The sequence below is a fragment of the Dermacentor albipictus genome, chromosome 7, assembly GCF_038994185.2.
Source record: "Dermacentor albipictus isolate Rhodes 1998 colony chromosome 7, USDA_Dalb.pri_finalv2, whole genome shotgun sequence".
NCBI lineage: Eukaryota > Metazoa > Arthropoda > Arachnida > Ixodida > Ixodidae > Dermacentor > Dermacentor albipictus.
In genome coordinates, this window is record NC_091827.1 from 98226269 (window position 1) to 98246901 (window position 20633).

Here is a 20633-nt window from a genome sequence, read left to right on the forward strand (position 1 = left end):
GCATTTGCATCAAAGACAAACTATTTAGATAATTTGCCGTTATGGTGGCGAAAATTAGTGTTCCACAGCAAGTATAAAGAAAAGATGCGCCCCCATTTCTCCCTTTTACAGTGGATTACAGTGAAGCTAGTTCGGAGGCTGGACAAGTACCACGACCGCAACTGATGTTAAACGACGTTAGGGAAGCACCAGTGCCACAAGCGACGGATGTCACGCGCGCATGTACGTGTACGCAAGTACAGCATGCATGCTCATTCTGTTACGCCGTCCGCTAAGCGCAAGTGCCTTATAGAGCTAAATAATTGTGTAAAAGTAAATTGTGTCAGCAAATGCGTCAAATATGACTTGCGCACAAGCTGTAGGCATTATAGCTTCAGGCTGTAATACGCATATTCAAAACAATTCTGTTACGCGGACAATGAAAGACAAAGCCCTTTTCCACCACCCGTTTCCAGTCCAGCCTCATTCATCCTCACTCTTGGTTCACTTGGCCTGGCGCAAATGAATTGTTGAAAAAAACTGAATATGTCAAAGCAAAATGCGTGTAAAATTCCAAAAGTACGACTTCCACACAAGCCAGAGACAAGATAGTATCGGAGTGTATGTGGAATATAAGACAAAGCGTAATTATGCCATGCGGATTCTCAAACAAGATCGCCTTTCGAGCTGTCGGGGTGGTACTGTTGTTGGAAAGCGTTTACCATAAGGTCTGTTAGGGTCGCAGCATACAGTCCGACAGATGCAATGGGCACAGCGCCTACACATCCAGAAGAAATACATTGTGTACACGTGTTCGCCATGAGCGCACGCACGTGCACGTAAGTGTAGTATGCATCCTCAATCTCGTAGACCCTTGGCGCAAGAAAAGCTCAGCATCAAAGTAGAAAGGACAGCTCGTATGAAGAATGTATGCGGTTACGGGACTTTTTTGACCTGTCTTAGGTTTTCTTAGGTTTTCACATGGGATCTAACTTCGAGGAGGCGTGCCTTTGTCTGCATGTTACGCCCTTCAATTTTTGATAAAAGTATGGTGAGATGGCCTCCCACGTTGCATAGATAATATTGATTCCCTGCAGCCAATTTGTTCGATTTTACTTCAGGGTTAGTGTTGCCACAAACTGGAGCTAAGTGCATTGAAGATTCTCAAAAGAGACTCTCCTTGTCTCTAACTATCGAGGAAGACTGCAGGACAGTTGCTGTTGGTAGGGTGGAGTGCAAGATTCTTTTCTCCTCAGCTAGTCTAGCGCATTTCTTTCGTTTCCAATCATGAACGCCATTTGTTTCCCAGCTTTAAAATTCCATGCCAAGATGAGTCAAGAGTTCTTGCAACTCCTCATCGGCTGTCGTTGTCGTTGTTCTCTTACGGTGGTACAGAGCCTGAACTGTCGATAGCAGATGGTGGACTTTGACCTGGCTCCCTTTCGGTTATAGCCAACGGCACTGTCTGCTCGGAATGCCTACAGAATAGGCGTCATCATAGTTGCGTAGCTGGCAGGATTGTCGTTTTGTCCTTTGAGGCCTCTGATATGGCACTACGCATAATCCAATCGCCTTCGAAAATTGTAAACCTTTCGGAGGAAGTAACTGCTGAGTACGCGCAGGGACTGCATAGATGCTCTTGCACAATGCGACGCTTATCGCCTAAAGGACTTTTTAGGATTTTAGTGGCGCCGTAGGAGCGCTCGCCTGTAGCTTAAAGACGAGAAATTCAAGCCTCTTCTGCACCGCCCAGAACAGTCTTCAGACGTATAAATCATTCTTCTTTCTTCAGCTTTTGTTTTCATGCTAAGGTGTCTTCAATGCATCCCAAAAACCACGCCATTGGCGAAGTTGTTCGTCGAATGTCTGCAACTGGAGAGTCGGAAACTTGATTGATTTGTACGGCGCGCCATCAGCTAGTGCCAGTGCTGAACGTGCATCTATGGATGGGGCAATCGTAGAACACTGATTTTGATGACGTTTTCAAGCGTCCTTTAGCTTCACCACCATGTTTCGCGCAGCGTCTTGATAAGTCAATACAGCTTCAAATTCTGTCGGGAATCCCTCCTCAGCAATAGCGTCCTCTATCTAGGCGTTAAGTTTGTATAAGCCCTCCTTATTTGCGTGTAGTGGCTCAATCAAAGTTGAAATGTTTGGTCTGCCAGTGCCTCTTATCACGGCTTTCGCTTCATTGGTGAGGCGCTTTTTCATATGGCATCGCGTCATTCACTCTTCTTTGCTTTTGAGGACTTTGAGGCGGTCCATCTTGTGCTTAAATAGTATGTGACCTCACACATCTTCTCACACGAACGCTGATTCGGTGTCTCATCACGGTGAAGGGCAACGACGGATGCTGTAGTCAGTGCGTCCCGCCTGGCTTTCAATGCAGGTTTCCGCTGCCCTTACGCCGTGCTCTCTTCCCCTTCAAGGTTTCCGATTAGCCCTGCAGGCGTGTAGTGTCCGCGCGACTACTACCGGCGTTTTTCGGTCATGGCATCGGCCTATGTCGGTCATTTCGTCAGATTAAACACAACTGTATTTACATTATTTACGGTAATTATTTAGAATGCAGTCCATGGCAAACGCTGTCTGTTTTTTTTTACCTTGTTCTTTTCTCCTGGAGTCCGCACTCTCGTGTGCGCGCAGTTCGCTTTTTGCTCTCCTCGAGTTCCTCCAAGAAACGGAAATATCCAATGGTGTGTGTATCTGGTGTTTCTTTCTACCAGGGTTCTCCGCCTGCCTAGGTAACTGAGTGGTACGTGGCCGAATGGGTAGCGCGCCAGGCTGCTGTGCTGCGGTAACTGGCTTCGAAAACAGCCATCGGGCTAACTTGCGTCGCTGAGTACGTGGTAATGTGAGCGAAGGTGCCTCTCTTCAAGGACGCTTTTTCACGAACTGTGGTTCGCTGTAGAGGCGGGACTGGTAGGTACCACTGTTCGAAAAAAGTTTTTGACGCCGACGTCGAGTACTTGGTATGGGCCAATTGGACTGAACGGTGTTCAATAAACCTCTTTCAAGCGAACTTATGTCACCGGGTATGTGCCGGTATGGGTGCACCGCGCTTATATATACGTCTTTGGCGCCACGCATCATTGGCTACAAGGTACGTGCCACTGGCAATGTTCCGCCTTACAATGACAAAAGAGAGATCCCCTAACATTTTGTGACGCCCAGCGAAATCGAGCCTAGGTCTCACAAGGTTTTCTCAATGAGAGTAACCCGGCGGATTAGGAGGCTGTACCATGAATGCACAGGGTGAACGCCAATTTCAATGACCCGCCGTGGTTGCTCAGTGGCTATGGTGTTAGGCTGCTGAGCACGAGGTCGCGGGATCGAATCCCGGCCACGGCGGCCGCATTTCGATGGGGGCGAAATGCGAAAACACTCGTGTACTTAGATTTAGGTGCACGTTAAAGAACCCCAGGTGGTCAAAATTTCCGGAGTCCCCCACTACGGCGTGCCTCATAATCAGAAAGTGGTTTTGGCACGTAAAACCCCATATATTATATTATATATTAATTTCAATGAACGCCTTTCTTGCCAACACGTTAGCGAGCATTACCATGAATATACTGGGCATGCGCCGCTCATCAGGGAACCTCCCGCCAATTTGTGTCACGAAGGTTGTCGCATGTAGTTTCCGGCAAACGAGGAAACCAGTCAGCGCTCGCAGACACAGCAACCCGAGTTTTTTTTTTTTTCTCGTTTCGCGCGGGTTTCTGGGCAGTTGCACTACGCCGTGTGTGCAGAAAGAAGCGTGAGAAAAGAACTCGGTTGTCGCATGACGCGTTTCTCAGCGGTCTCCTGTGCTGGCGAGCCATGTATTTTCGACGGAACGCATAGGCTTCGCAGCGGTGGCGCTAGATGACACCAAGTTCTTGGGAAAACGCTAAAAAGGAAGCCCGCAGTAGTGAACACCTCAGCGATAACTCATTTTGACGGTGGTAATAGCTTGAGTCGCAATACAGATTCAATTATAAACGCTTCACCTCCGACAATCAGCGTGTCATTGGTTCAGCGAATTTTGTTGAAGTAATTGGCTGACGAGAGGCGGAGAGTGCACAAGACAGGAAAGGGTTTCGGTGGGATCGAGATATTTCAATTAAAATGCCTAAAAGAGAGAAGGAACTGGTGCCGCTGTCTGCGACTGCCCCCTTTCTCGTTGCTGAGCGGCGGTGGTTGGTTGAATATTGGTACGGCATGGAACGGGGAGTAAAAATGCCACCTGGAACCTGCCCTCAACGAGAAATGTTGGCTGAAGAAGATGGAATACCTTCTTCTCACCTAAAAGGCTCCACAACAATTGAGTGCTGCAAGATTTCTTTATTATATAACAATAACTATATTCTCGCACGTATCCCACTACCCAGTGCAAGAGCACAATGCGTTGGTGGCTAGTTGGTGCGGATCCTTGAATACTTTGTTTAGCGCAAAACGACACACATAGGAAAGACGACAGGACAAGGCGCCGACAAGCGCCTTGCGTCGTCAAGCGCCTTGACCTGTCGTATTTCTTATGTGTGTCGTTTTGCGCCAAACAAAGTATTCATGGAGTGCAAGAGCAACCGGCGCAGATATCTTTCATTCATTCTCGAACTAGCTGTCTCGGTGAGGTACGAAAAAAAAATTTTGAGGGCATAGTAATGCGTTTTCACTTAGTACGTTTCACTGTCGTCGTGAGCTTGCGCGGACCGGGGAGGTCGCCTGACATAAAAGAGAAGTGCGTAGCAGGCCTCAAGAGTTCTTTTTTGAATAACGTAGCACTGATTGCCTAAAGATGTAGAATGGGAAATAACCTTTTTTTGGCCTATTCGTGCGTCGTCAATGTGTGCACGTCTTGTCTGACACAAACTTTCCGTAGTGTTTGTGACATCGCGTGACATACGACTCAAGTGGATGCGGCCCGACAATTTTTGACTACTGGTGGATTGGTAATGGCAGAGATTGAAACAAAAAAGATTGGAATAACTGCGCTATGTCAACATATATCTGTGATATATAGTAGAAATATTAACCTATGCCGGGTGAACTGCAAAGCAAACATGCGAATTGTAAAAAAATCATTGAGTGCAAGGAAAACAGCTCCTATGGAGTATCATCAAAACGAAAAACAGCTATACAGTATCAATGAAATAAAACGCGAAAAACAAATAAAATTTAAAATACATTTCCATGCTTAGACGCATTAGATACAGTACTCTTAAGTACAGTACTCTTAGATACTGGACTCAGAATCCTTTCAGAAAGGAAGTTCAGCTCGGATAGCGGCTGCGGAAAAAAATGCCATTGGAGGGTCTCTACTGAGTACTGCGATAAACTAGCGAGGCGTACTACAGCATATTCCTAATGCATATGAAATACAGAGTACATCTGCTCATTGGGACCACCACGAATGAATCACATGGTTATTCAGCACTCGTTTAGCTTTTTTTTCAAACAAGTTGAGTAGTCCCCAGAAGCACTCACACTACCATGAAAAGAAAGCAATCCTGGATCATGGGCCAAATCTTTGTTTAGGAACAGCATCCACGTTACGGCTATCTCCGTAACGCTATAAATACACGCATTCATAATTTTCCACATGCACATTCCTATAATTATCTAACACCAGTGAAATTCAGAGTACATCTCTACATTAAGACACACTCTAGCTAATCACCTGACCTTATAACAGTCAATAAGTTTTTTATACAAATTCAACACTTGTTAGAGAGCTGCTAACACTACCAAACGAGGAAAAAGCTCCCTTAACATGCGCCATTTCTATACTCACCAAGTTTTGCCTATCTCGTAATTTCGCATATATACGTACTCATCATGCCCTATGCTTCGTACTTCAGCATATACGCATTTGTACTCGTGTCCCTTAATGATGACTTGAAATGAACGATAACGAGTCCATATTTTCTGACCATTTGTATTTACTACCTGAAAAATAACAAACACGCGTGTGTAATGTTTAGCCGCAACCACGGAAATGGTTTGCACAGTGCTCCTTGAAACCACAGTCTAGAACCGAACTGTTGTAAAACATATTTGAATTTGAATTTTCTTCAGACTGAATCCGATCCCGTACAGATTACATTAGAACATTACTTACCAGAAGAAGAACGTTAGCCAAAAAAATAACGGCTGCGGTATTTGAATGAAGCGGTCCTAGCATTAATCCATAACAGATAATCAATCGCGTTATATTGTCACGTGCTAGTGACGGCAAAGAATACAGTAGCAAAACTATGAATGAAGAAACACTCTTATTGGGCGAACCTGTGCCCCCCCCCCCCCCCCAAAAAAAAAAAACAGGCTACTCTCAAAGCGCAACGATAGCGGCGATCACAGTCGGCGATTGTCGAAATATGAAAAGCGGGTCAAGCGCATCTACTTTTATTCATCAGTAATCGAAGCTTCCACAGTAATCGCTCGTGCCTGCGTGTCTTCCAGAAAGTTCTACATCATTCGCGTCGTGCATGCATGAAAAATATTACACAAGGTTCGATGACGACATACAGATGAAAGAACCATCGATAACACTTGAGAAACTTCCGATACAGGAAGACACGTCCCGAGCTGTGCGACATTTATAGGCTGTGGAACATGATCATCTGCGAAAGATAATCAATTGCACTTGTCTATACCCCACTCTTAACAAGCATGATCCTGCTGCTGCAAACAAACGAAACTGATAAACAAAAACACCCACAGTAGAGAAAATATAACGAAGTTCATCAGCGTGCGCAAAATGGCCTAAGACGCACCACGTGGACCACTTCAGATCGTGCGCCGTGCCATTGCGATTGCGAAAGGCCGTCTGGCACGACCGGACAGTTCAATGCGACAATGCGTCGGATAAACTCATAGGGTCCTAAATAGTGTCACAATGGTTTCTCACTGCGTCTTAGTCGGCGTATCGGAGTCCAAACATAAACATGGTCGCCGGCCTAATACTGCACGTAACATCGTCGAAGATTAAATTTAATGTCCGTTGTCGGTCCTCTGCTGGTTCTCGATGCGCAGGCGGATAAGTTGACAGGCATCTTCGCCGGTGTGGAGATAAAGCGGCGACGTCATTTTCTTCGTCGGTGGTGTGCGGCAGCATAGCATCGAGAGTCGTCATCGTGTTCCTTCCGTAAAACAGCTTGACTGGCTTGATCTGTCATATATTGCACTGACATGTTGTAAGCGAAGGTTACCTACGGCAGGACCGCATTCCACGTCTTGTGTTCGATGCCTACGTCCATTGCTAGCATGTCGGCGAGTGTCTTGTTCAGACGCTCCGCAAGACCATTTGTCAGCGGGTGGTTGCGGGTAGTAGCGGGTGGTAGGCAGTTATCCTGTGGCTTATCTGGCGGTATTGCGGAATGGCTTGGGCGACCTCTGTTGTACACGCCGTTCTTGTGTCGGCGATGAGGACTTGTGTGGCAGCATGTCGCAGCAGGATGTTCTCAACAAAGAATTTAGCCACTTCTGCTGCGTTGCCTTTCAGCAGAGCTTTCGCTTCAGCGAAGCGGGTGAGGTAGTCTGTCGCCATGACAATAAATTTGTTTCGAGATGTCAACATCGGAAAGGGTCCCAACAAATCCATCTCGATCTGCTGAAAAGGTCGGCAAGGTGGCTCGATCGGGTGTAGTAATCCCGCTGGCCTCATTGTACTGTCTTCCGTCATTGGCAGTCACGGCAAGCCTTGACGTAACTGGCGCCGCCGGAGGTCAGGCACGGCCAGCAATACTTCTCGTGTATTCTTGCAGGTGTACGGGAAAACCCGATGTGCCGTCTGTATGATCGTCACGGAGGGCGTTCACGACTTCGTACCGCAGTGTCGCAGGCATAATGACGAGGTAGTTTGCACGGGATGCGGAAAGGTTATTCACCAGGACGTCATTTCGCAAGAAGGGCGAAGTCAATCCGCGCCTAAGTTTAATCGGCAGCAAGTCGGTCTTTCCTTCTAAGTACTCAGCAAGGCTTCTTAGTTCAGGGTCCGCTCGCTTGTGCTTGCAAGGTCGCCTGTCGCCTGCACGAGACAGCCAGTCGACATTGCAGTGTTTTCGTCCGGACTTGTAAATTACAGTGATGTCATATTCTTGCAGCCCGCGTCTTCACCATGCCAGGCGTCCTGAAGTGTCCTTTAAGGTCGCTAGCGAACACAAGGCATGACGGTCGCTTCCCACTTTGAACAGTCTGCCATATAGATAAGGGCGAAATGTCGCTATAGCTCATATGATGGCGAGGCATTCCTTTTCGGTTGTAGAATAATTGTCTTCCGCTTTCGACAGCGACCGGCTAGCGTAACCTATCACCCATTGAAGTCAATTTTCCTCTGGACTAGGAAAGAACCGAGGCGTAGGCGACTGGTATCAGTGTGGATTTCCGTATCGGCGTTTTCGTCGAAGTGCGCAAGTACCGGTGGCAACTGCATCCGTTGTTTGAGTTCTTGAAATGCGTTGGCCTGCTCCGTTTTCCACTTCAACTCGACATCACTATTAGTTCGATGTGTCCGCGGCGCAGCGATGCGTGCAAAGTCTTACACAAACCGCCTGTTCTTGGTGCAGAAGCCAAGTAATCTACGCTATGCGTTCTGGTCGAAGGGCTCCTAGAAGTTTGAGATGCTAGCAATCTTCTGTGGGTCGGGGCGTACTCCAGACTTGAAGAATACAGTAGCAAAAGTGTGAATGGCGAAACAGTATTTACTGGGCAAACCTATGCCCGTAAAAACGGGCTACCCTCAGAGCACAACGATAGCGGCGAATACAGTAGGCGATCGTCAAAATCTGATCAGTAGATCAAGCGCGTCGGCTTTTACATATCAGTCATGGAGGGTTCCAGAGTAATCGCTAGTGCTCGCGTGTATTCCAGAAAGTTTTCCACCGTTCACGTCGCGCATACATGAAATCTGACTACACAGTGTTCCGTGAGAAGAGACAGAGGATTAAATTATAGGGTTTTACGTGCCAAAACCACTTTCTGATCATGAGGCACACCGTAGTGGAGGACTCCGGAAATTTCGACCACCTGGGGTTCTCTAACGTGCACCTAAATCTAAGCACACGGGTGTTTTCGCATGTCGCCCCCATCGAAATGCGGCCGCCGTGGCCGGCATTCGATCCCGTGACCTCGTGCTCAGCAGCCCAACACCATAGCCACTGAGCAAAGACAGAGGATAGAGCCATCGCAAACATTCGAGAAAATTGCGATACACGCAGGCGCGCTCTGCGTTGTGTGATAACATTTGTTAGGTGGTGAAACATTGTCACTTCAAAAAGATAAACGAGTAGACGTGCCAATACCTTATCGGTCGCCGGACACAGTTCATTTTTTTAGACTCCCACGAGGTTTCACCGAAAATATAGAATGACACGGTATATATCGATTGCTCTGATTACTTCAGTGGGATTCCTGAAGTCTGAACTGAGCACTGGCGGAAAATCTATGGCAGAAACACTGTCCTGAAATCCAACGCAAGGGCAGGTGGCGTGGGTTTATCACAGGTGGCGTGGGTTTATCACACAACGCAGGCGCGCTCTGCGTTGTGTGATAACATTTGTTAGGTGGTGAAATCCAACGCAAGGGCAGGTGGCGTTGAACCGCACCATTTACCGATCTAGTTAAGTGATTTATAACATTAAATTGATAAAAAGAAAACATTATTTACGACTATGATAAGAAAAGTTTTAAAACGTGTACTAGAACACACATTACACACTCTAAAACACACGGCCCGGTTTACTTCGTCAAGATGCATAGCCTACCATATTTTCTGTTGTCAGTAAGCATATCGCTAAGCCATCTTTCACGCGACGACCGGCACGCCTATACTTGAAGTCGTTCGTCAAGCAATGTGTTTATGTTTATTAGAACAAGCGGAATACATGTAGAGAATTGATCGAAATTATTGCGTTAACAACACAACGCATACTTATGTAAAAAACCGAGGTATATTTACTACACCTTTATATCAGGCGACAGATCTAACATCCATGACGACAGGTGTGGTAACATTGGCGAGAGCCATGTCCATCTTTCCAATACTTAAGGGGACTTCATTTTAGGTTTTCACGTAGCAGGATATGTAATAAAATGAATCCTCCACATTACGTTTGCAGAGTGGAGTTTGTAAGACCACATGAGCTCGTCCATCTCAGAATGGTGTCTCACCAAGAGGCCGCCAACTGCTTGATCGCTGCCGTTAAGAAAATATCCAGTGTGGAAGGTAACCTAGACTTTTTGTGTTAAGGCCGCTTATAAAGAGCGAAGCCCGCCACTGTTCCCCGCAAATAATTTCTCGAACACCGCTGCTCGGTGTTGCGCGCTATGGGACCATTGCGATAACGCCTGTTCTTCACTTAGACGCGCTGCACCACCGCAGGGAGTCACTGTTACCTTCTGGCGCAAGTGGTTTCTGAGCCACTCTCCTCATTTATTTATACTTTTGTTATCGCTACAGGTTGGACAAGCATAAATTATCTCTCTACTCCACAGAACATGTTAACATTCAGCTGGAGGAAGCCGTTCCAGCTCAAGAGGTCAGCGGCAACGCGGCTTCCCGTGTTCTGTCGGTTGGACAGACTTCCAGAAAAATATCTTAACCTGCCACAGGCGCTGAACTTTTCCGCAAATGTAAGCACTTTACAGCGTGTAAAATTATCTTGGACGTAAACGCACCGTTTCTATTTTACAAAAGTGTAAGGCACAATGAAACGCCATAGCTAAAATGGAAAATTTCTCTGAATCGAAGCCTCAGCGACGCTTCGATTCAAGCGAGCTTTCGATTCAAGCGCGAAAAAGGAGGCCAGCTTCGAAACTGCGTATGACCTAGCAAGAAGCGCGGAACTGGTTGCAAAAGAATCCAAAAGCTTCCGCCCAACCTCTGACAACACTTTTCTCGACGAAGGCGTCCACGTCATTCAGAAGGGTCAACAAACAGAAAAGGCGAGGACATCGGTGAGTCTTGCAGCCGGTGTGCGGAGCAACACTATGCTGGAGACTGTCCATATCAAAAGGCAAGGTGTCATTATTGCAAAATGACCGGTCATCTGGCTCGGTCATGCAGGAAAAAAACGAGAAGCGGTTAATGCATTCAACGACAACGATGAGGAAGTGGAAGAGTTACAACTTTTTCACGTTCAGCAAAATGGACCGACGACTCGACCTTGCCGAGGGCAAGTGCACATTGCAGGTAGGCCGGCGGAGATGCAGATAAACACAGGAGCCGCTGTCTCGATTATTAGCAAGAGCGTCTTTTCGTCCCTGTCTTGTTTACAGCCACCAGTCAAAACAGGACTGCAACGTAGAACATGCGGAGGCGCATATACTTGAAATTTCAGGGCAAGCGGAAGTGCTTGTTGTCTACCGAGAACAACGCAAGACGTTGCCTGTCGCGGTTGTACCTGGAAGGAAGCCGTCATTACTTGAACGTGTTTGGACCTAAAGGAAGACACCAGACCAGTTTTCTACAAGGCTCGACCGGTTCCCTTTTCCCTGCGGACAGCAGTCGAAGAAGAAATTCGACAGCTCAAATGGAACGGAGTCCTGGTTCCCGTGGCACAAAGCGACTGGGCTATACCTGTGGTCGTCGTCCCTAAGGCAGACAAGAAGTTGAGGCTGTGTGGAGACTGTAAAATTACCCTAAATCCTTGCATAATGGCGGAGCCTTATCTATTACCCTTATTAGAAGACATCTTTGCAGTAATTGCGGAAGGCAAGGCCTCCACGGTCTTAGCCTGATCACTGCGTACCAAATACAAGTGCACCATGACTCAAACGCTGTTGACGTTTAACACGCACATCGACTTATTTCAGTGCCTCCGCATGCCATAAGGAATTTCCAGTGCTGGCGCACTGGAATGTGTGGGACGCGTTTAAGCCGTCCTTACTCGGTTCCGGGAGCACGGCGTTCGGCTCAAGCAAGAGAAATGTAAGTTTTTCAAAGACTCTGTCACCTGTCTGGGGCAGATTATTAGCGCAAGTGGAATTAAGCCATGCACGGAAACGATTGAAGCTGTTAGGAATGCGCCAGCTCCAAGGAATGAATCGGAACTAAGAGCGTACCTTGGCATGCTATCTTTTTACTCCAAGCTCATCCCCAACATGTCAACACAGTTGAAACACCTATGTCAATTACTGAAGGGAACTGGGCAGTGGCAGTGGCAGTTGCCCAAAGACGCGGAAGAGTGTTTCCAGAGGAGCAAGCGTTGGTTGACGAGTGACAGTGTCCTAACCTTCTACAATCCGGAGAAGTCAATAGACCTTGTAGCCGACGCGTATGCGTATAGAGTGGAGGCGGTGCTCTTCCACGAAATCGAAGGAAATGAAAAACCGATAGCGTAAGATTCGCGAACACTCAGTAAAGCAGAGACTGGGTACTCTCAAATGGAAAAAGAAGCGCTGGCCGTGGCGTTCGCTATCAAATGATTTCATAAATATATTGATGGACGTGAGTTCACTACATACTCTGATCACCTGCCATTAAATGGCTTACTCGGACACAAGCCCATTCCAGCGCTATCTGCTGCCCGAATGCAGCGCTGGATGCTGCTACTTGCAGCCTGCATTACAAGTGGGTATATAGGAAAGGGAAGGCTCTCGCTAATGCAGACGCATTATCACGGCTTCCGCTACAGAACGAAGCTGACGTCAGTGACTTCGTGCAGTTTTTCTCGGCAACAGACGAACTGCCGTTATGAGCTATAGATATTCGGAAAGCAAGAAGGACCCAGTCCCATCAAACGTCCACTTCTTCACAATAAATGAATGGCCAGCAAAAGTTGCCGATGAAAATTTAGCACCGTACTATACTAGACGCCATGAACTATCGTTGGATCGAGACTGCGTGACCAGGGGTAATCGCGTATTGTGCCACGTGCGCTTGTTACGCCGGTTTTAAAATTGCTGCACGAAGGACATCCAGGCGCGACTAGAATGAAAATGCTCACGAGGAGATATGTGTGGTGGCCCCAGCAAACTTCGGACATAGAAGACACTGTCCAGAGCTGTGCAGTCTCTCAACTCAGGCAAAACCCGCCGTCCCAGGTAGACTTCACTCCTTGGGCCCGTGCACGCAAACGATTCGAGAGTGCCCTTGTACTTCGCTTTTGCAAACTCATGCTGGTTATTGGTCCTGATAGATGCTTATTCCAAATGGGAAGAAGTTGTGTGCATGAAAACAAATACAGCGCAAGCAACTGTGCAAGAGCTGCGAAGAATATTTTCCAGTTTCGGTCTAACAGAAATGGTCACCGCAGACAATGAACCGCAGTTCACGTCTGCTCAGTTCTCTACATTCCTTGCCTCCAATGGCATACGCCACCTCACTTCTCTGCCTTAGCAACCTGCTTCGAATGGGGCGGCGGAAAGACTTGTGCAAACGGTCAAGAAAAGCATACTAAAGCAAATTGGAGAACATAAAAAGCATGGCATATCTATGCAGAATTGCGTCGATCAGTTTTTATTCTCGTACAGGAACACGCCTTGCGCATCGATAGGCATTACGCCAGCTCAGTTGTTTTTTACACGGGCCCCAAGAACACGCCTTAGCCTCCTGCACCCGGAGCAGCGTAACCGGTTGAAGACTGAATCGCGTCAGCGCACTTTTCTCCGCTCCAAGTCAACATGGCGCGAGTGCACGGCAGGTGACGAGGTGCGAGCCCCCGGATTACCAGCCAGCCAGAAGCTTGCACTCAGTCCTACAACTTCCAGGACGGCTCAATCAAGCAGACCCCTTGGCGGTCCGAGAAATGTCAGCTCTTCCAGACCGTCCACAGGGCGACGTTCAGACACTGCAAGACTAATCTTCACATGAGCCCCCAGCATCGGGGCGCCTTGAAGATCACCAGACGACATCCGGCCCCGAGAGCTCGGAGCAGGTTCCAGTGCAGTCTACTCCTGAAACCTTAAGGCGTAGTACACGAACACGCAACCGGATAGATGGGGATGCAATTAAAAAGAAAATTAAAGTTGGCAGAAGTGTCGTGGCAGTGTCTTTCTGATTATGAGGCACGCCGTTGTGTAGGACTCCGGAAATTTCGACCACGTGGGGTTCTTTAACGTGCACCTACATCTAAGCACACGGGTGTTTTCGCATTTCGCCCCCATCGAAATGCGGCCGCCATGGCCGGGTTTCGATCCCGCGACCTCGTGCTCAGCAGCCGAACACCATAGCCACTGAGCAACCACGGCGGGTCTCTGTTTAACTAAGCGGTCTCTTTTAGTGCTTTTTGATTTTCTCATAATTACGGATTTTCTATGTCCAGAAGAATAAATCAGGGCGCACTTGAAAAGACCTTTTCGATTACCATGTCCAAATGAGGTGCGAGCCCTAACACTACAGCTCGTCTGTTTCAGGCCGCTTTGAGGCATCTTTTGGTCAATAACCTGTTCAAGTTGTTTGACAAGTCTAACGGCGCCGAGCACATGACAGCGGTCTTGACAGCTCTTCCTGCTGCCATTTCGGCACCATCTACGGGTTTTGGTATGGGAAACACAGTCTCGCCTATTCTTACAGATGATTCTTCATCAGACGAACTTTCAGGAGTGGAGCAAAATAACGTAGTTTATTTTACTGGTTTGTTAGCAGCTAAAGTTTCGGGGTCCCATTCTTGTGTCGGAACATACCAGCAATGTCTTCTGAGGATAGAAGATGCGTCATTTGCTGAGGGCATCCAAGTGCTGCTTTATTTGAGCGTAAAAAGTTCAGCAAAATCAGACTTTAGATGCCTCTCAGTTGCTTCCCCTCCGTTCGCGTCTTTTGTGCAAAGCTGCGAAAATGTTTTCAGGAAGCCATCAGTAGCTTTTTCTCTATGGAGAAAGTAGGACATACGTTATGTACGCGCCTTAATCAGAAGGTTGAAAAGAAACTCGCCGTTTGTGAAGAGGATGTGTATATAATTTTGTTCTGTCTGTTCGCCGAGTGAGGTTGCTTTGGTTTGCACGAAAAAGAAATGTTGAATTTCATTGGGCACAAGCGAAGCGTCATGTGTGCTGTGTGCTGGCGTGTTCGCGAGCTTCTTTTCCTGCGATCCTGAAACAATGGCGGAATGTTGAGTGATACTTTCAAGGTGTTGAAAAGGTGTGGCCTTGTTTTGGAAACATGTAAAATTGACAATAGTGACAGTAAAAAGAGGACCATCCTGAGAGTAAACTGAAACCGTTGTAACCTACCTGCCGGTAAAGAATTGCACGAGGGTATATATTAGTTGCAGATGCAGAAGCATATGGTAGACTTTTATGTTTGAGTCGTGGACACTGGTGACCTTCTATTACGTTTGTAAAGGCGATTTTCGAGGCATTTTCTCTTGTTTTAAAGCAGGTGCTATTGAGACGTGCTTCGAGTTATGGGCAAGGCCAATTTATCGACTGACAACGCACGTTGTGCAGACGCACATTTCGAATTTATTGCCGAGTTGGTGCTGATTGCGTATACTGTATTAAAATCGTGTTGTGAACTTCAGTGAATAGAATTGAAATGTTGACCTAGTTTTGGGCATCTGAAAGCTTGCCCATACACAAGTCCAGAAAAGTTGCTGTGTTTCTAGAGAATCGTGACCCACTCGCTACTGAACTTCGCGAACTTTCAGAAGTGCACCCCTCACGCGAAAGTTAGACTTTGCACGAGTTAACCTTCAGTGACCTCAGGAACACTGCAATTTTTCTTTACTGTTAGCAGCCCTCCTTGTAGTTCTTTACACTTGTCGCCTAGCTTGGCGCAACATTCCGTCTGTCCCAAGAAAGTGCTGTGGCGGCAGAAAACCTTCAGCGGAGACTGATAGAATGACTGACGCATCATCAAGCGTTTCACCATTACGATTAAGTTCCCGTGACTGAGAGAATGAGCCGAGGGAATGAGGTTCCAGCCAAACACGACGTCGTTCAGCCTGCTTAATAATGAAAGTAATTACTCGTATATAAACAAATACTTGCATTGCGAATCAAATGCGTTCTGATCTTTTTTTTATATATTTATGGCTTCTGTTGTCGATATGGATGAGTTCACTGGTCACATTTCAAGTCACATCAAGTGATCCGCGAGGGCCGGCGAGCAAGATAGAGCATGTGACCACTTCGACCAAGAAAAGCGAGCCAGACGTGGATCCGGGCACATGGTATTGGCAGCTGCTGTGAAACATCACATATCCTTAGACAGCACAAACAGAAAATAAAGCCTCGCTAATTCCAGGTTATGCTCAAGTCCTCAGAATGCCCCAACGCGGTGGCTCATCGGTTAGTGCACTCGGGTACACTTATACGGGAAAGCCAAGTTCCATAACGGCGGCAGCTTCCGCGTTTCAATGGGGGCAAAATGCAAGAACGCCTGTGTGCTGCGCGATGCAAGTGCAAATTGAAGAGCGCCGGGCGATTGAAACTATTCGCAGCCCCTCAAGAGCGTCTTCATGCCCAGAGGGGTTTTGCGCTGTAACATTCCATAAACCAAACCAAAGCAGTCCTGAGAAGTTTGCCACAAAACATGTATTTAACTGGGATCGTGGAACTTAACCTAGGAACCGCTCAGTTGTACGCGGAATCTGCAGAACATGCCGCAGTGAGTGAAGTGCACTTTCCCGCAATGAGGTCGCGCGGTGCTCCGGCGCTACGAGCTTGCAGAGAGGTGCTCTTCACAGCAAAGCTAGCACGGCTCCCTGTCGCGCTTTAGCCGACGACACGAAGTCCCGCCTCCAAGCTCCTCTGCGCCTGCGCCGCATAGCTGCGATGCGCGGCCGCGCCATTTGCGCCGGCGCTCCGCGGAGCACGACCATGCTACGCCATGTTCGTACTAAGAGCGGAAGTCCGTGTGCACTTTAAGACGCCTGCGTACTGCCAAATGAGTAACAACGCTATTAATATGAGTGGTACACTGCTGCTTCCTTTAGGCGAGCTGCGGAGGCTACTGCGATGGCAAAATGAAAGTTCCAAGGATAAAAGCTCCTAGTACGATTAAGGCAAATTAACTGGCAGTGTGTCTAAACACCACTGTCTAGTTATTAGTATATATTAGTTTTGTCTTTAGAGATAGAAAGCTGACATCAACTTGAAGCTAACTCTCCAAGGGCTCCCGTCGGTTGTAATCGACGCGAGTCCTTGGCTATGGAGGCGTACTCAAAGTAACCTAGAGTTAATTTTCGCGCCAGTGCCAATAGAATGACGTCACTTTATCACAGGATATTGCGTCACATGCACTTTAATTTTTGTTCGGCTGGAAGTGTGCCTTCCACGTACAGATGACGCTAAGCCTCATGAGCTGCTGATGAACCACCATATTTTGAACGTATGGGCTCGCTTGTATGGAAGCTTCTCTACCAGGTATATTTACCTTGGACATTATGTGCAGCGCAACGAAATTGTTCATGACGAGATAGCGGAGTGTTGGTTTGCTATGTGTTGCTGGCAGGGTCGTTAATAGAGCGCCCGCGAAACGAAAGAGGCGTACAAGACACCAATGAAATCCCTCCGCAAACATGGCACATGCCCAGAATAGAGGGCGCGCCGCCTGTGAGGTGTTTGGCGCAAACAACGTCGAAGGCATCCATAAGGTCAAGGCACATAATCACGAAGGAGCGATAAGGCTGCGTAGTTTGCGCAGTACGTACATCAAGGGGTCTACATGACAGCACTGCAGACGCACCAGAAGAAAAAAATTATCAAATCTCGTTGGTTGCACTACGTCATCTCACTGACTACTTCAGGTTTAGTCACAGCTTTGGCCTCAGTGTTGATGAAAAAAAAAGTGCTCTTGAAGCCAGAAAAGCAAGGAGTTATTAAGGCAGACATGACCCCCTTACCGGTTGATTAAACATTATCATCGTGAAAACTGACACAAAAAGTGCTTGCTCTTCCGTAATCAAGTATAGACGTAAGAATTAAATGGCTATCCGCAAAGCAGATTGGTTGGAGCAGTTCCGATTATTATTCACAATCAGACCCCAACCATCCGCGGCGCGCGAAAACTGCCGGCCTGGTAGAAGATTATGGTTCCATCTCACGAAGGAGGCGGCGCAAAATCCGCGCCGTGGAGCTCACGGACAACTGGCGTTAAAAAGAGCACAGCAAACTCTGTCTCAGCGCCAAAAGGTAGCACTCAGATGTATGGCGCACTGTACTTGCCTATTGAACGTCTATCGGACGAGACCAATTAAACTTTAGCGTACGAGAAGCTACAGCTTGAGTGATATGTGAAAAAAAACAATTAGGGAAAAAATGGAAGGAATAGCTTTTGTAACTTGTATGGGCCTTAACTAGCGTATGCATTATGGGGCTGTACAAAGGGATGGAGGCCAAAGACCTCATCTTATTAGGTTTTGACTGGTTACCCGCATGATCTCGCTTTGAGCTCGCAACGATGTCGAAATGAGAACGATGTTCTCATTTCGTTCTCGCCCAGTTCTCGTCCTCGTTCTTCCATTGAGTGCCCGGATAGCGGCTCTCGATTTTGGCTCAAGGTCTCTTCAAGTTTGTCAGCAACGAGGGCTGAAAGTATTTCATGCTTAAAAACTGCCAGTTTTTAAGCACGCTTAAGCTTCGTCTTTAGAAGTGGAACGCAATAGCATTGAAAGATCCCCGACTGCTTCTCACACTTCGCGGCAACTGAAGGTTATGCAACCGTAATGTTTACCACCACCAAATGCTGGCGACGAACGCTATGCACAAAGTCGAGCAATCTAGCAGAGACGCGGCCCCTTGCGTGGGGAGATCACGATGGATCAGCCGTGCCAACAAAATATATATATATTTTCAGGTTTCCCTTATTTCTTTGCGCTTTGAATAGTTAAGTCTTAGGAGATTCCACATAAAAGGGATGGGCAGTCGGGGTTTCGCTTCATGACATATGTTCTTGAGCTGTCAATCCCAAATTTTGAGGAACAAGCTTGTCAAAAATGTACGACAAGGTATGAGGAATTTTAGGCATACAATAATGCGGCAATATAACCCGCATGCACGGCATGTCGTATAGCAAAGCGCAGTATATATATATTGTAACGTGGCAATGCCCACAATATACCTAAATATATACAGAAATTTTCGCTCACGGACAACGTCGTAGATACAGACACCAGATTTTTTTGCGTCACGGGGCCCTTAACGTAAAAGGTATGCAATAAACGTTATATTTCAAGGTCACACCAAATTTTATGCTGCTTACACGTCGAGAAAGTTCGTAATTGAACACAATTCTGCTAAATAAAAAACAAATATTATAACTGTGTTCGCCACTGCTCAAAATATATTCAACTGACCACAGTGCAAGATTACCATAATAAAACACACAAAAAATAAACCCAATGTAGTAGCGTCATTTCAAATAAATTTATTCATACAGTAATATTGTCACGCGAAGGACGAGGAAGTAAGAGGAGCAACTATTTACACGTTATATTTACACCAGTGGTTGCAGCACTGACCGGTTAGATTCACAGCGCGAGCGTAGTTTGTTCTTCCTCCTCCTTTCTTGATTGATGGCGCCCGCTCGCCTCGTTAAAACAATCAAATACCACACGCATGCAGCAAAATCCCCCGGCAATAGAAGCGACGTCCAGGAGCGTCTAATGGCATCACTCGGAGGGAGATATTGCTTCAGTCGTGTAGCGTGCACGATATCACTGGACTGGGATGCAGATGGGGCGTCAAGGGCGATGTCGTAGGCGACGGGAGTCACGGCACGAAGCACTCGGTATGGGCCTGTGTAACGAGGCAGCAGTTTTTCTGAAAGGCAGACCTCACGCAACGGAGACCATAGAAGTACCAAAGAACCAGGCGGGAAGTGCACGTCTCGGTGTCGCTGGTCGTACAAAATGCCTTTGACTCTCTTGGGATTTCAGAATGCGGTCACGGGTAATTTCCCTTATTGGGCTCAGCGTGTGATGTCGTCAAGTGCATATTCGCTGGTCGGTGCCGCGTGAACAGGGAGGTTTGTGTCGAGGGGCATTGCAGCTTCTCGGCGGAACAGAAGGCAAAATGCGGAATAACCAACTGTTTCATTGCGCAAGGAATTATGAGCAAATGTGACAAATACTAGAGCGAAGTCCCAGTCAGTGTGGTCTGAAAAGACATATTTCGCGAGCATGTATGTGAGAGTGCAATTCAGATGCTCCGCGAGTCCATTTGTTTGCGGATGATATGGCGTGGATAGCTTGTGCCTCGTGGCACAGGACTGCAGGATGTCCGCGATAACTTTTGACAGGAATGTCCGGCCACGGTCAGTGAAAAGTTGTCGCGGAGCGCCATGTAATAAAATCACGGCACGTAGAAGAAAATCGGCGACATCTATGGCGCAGCTTGTAGGCAGCGTTCGGGTGATGGCGTAGCGCGTGTCGTTTTCCGTGGCCACAGCGATCCATCTGTTCCCATAGCTAGAACGAGTAAAAGGGCCAAGTATGTCCAAACCAACCGTAAAGAATGGTTCCGCGCTAATGTCGAGTGGTTGACGGTACCTAGCAAGGAGCATCGATGGTATCTCGCGTCGCTTTGCATACCTCACGCGCAGCTACATATCTTAGAACGGAGCGAGCAAGCCCTGGCCAATAGAAGTATCGGCGGATCCGGTCGTAGGTACATGACACACCCAGGTCAACGGCATTGGGGAGGTCATAGAGCTCGTAGAGAACAGCCAAGCGAAGGTGTTTAGGGATCACAAGGTTTAATGCAGGGCCGTCGGGCTGAACGTTGTGGTGGTA

At 47.4% G+C, this 20633-nt stretch overlaps 1 long non-coding RNA gene across 2 annotated transcripts in view; it reads right to left on the bottom strand.

Moving 5' to 3' along the window:
• LOC135916860 (uncharacterized) overlaps window positions 1-20633 on the bottom strand; it is a 65272-nt gene that overhangs the window by 23037 nt on the left and 21602 nt on the right. Inside the window, exon 2 of one of the 2 annotated variants that reach the window (XR_010569093.1) lies at window positions 5753-5907. The exons of the other annotated variant lie outside the window; for it this stretch is intronic. This is a non-coding gene — a long non-coding RNA (uncharacterized lncRNA). The remainder of the gene's footprint in view (window positions 1-5752; window positions 5908-20633) is intronic. 2 annotated transcript variants of the gene reach the window in all.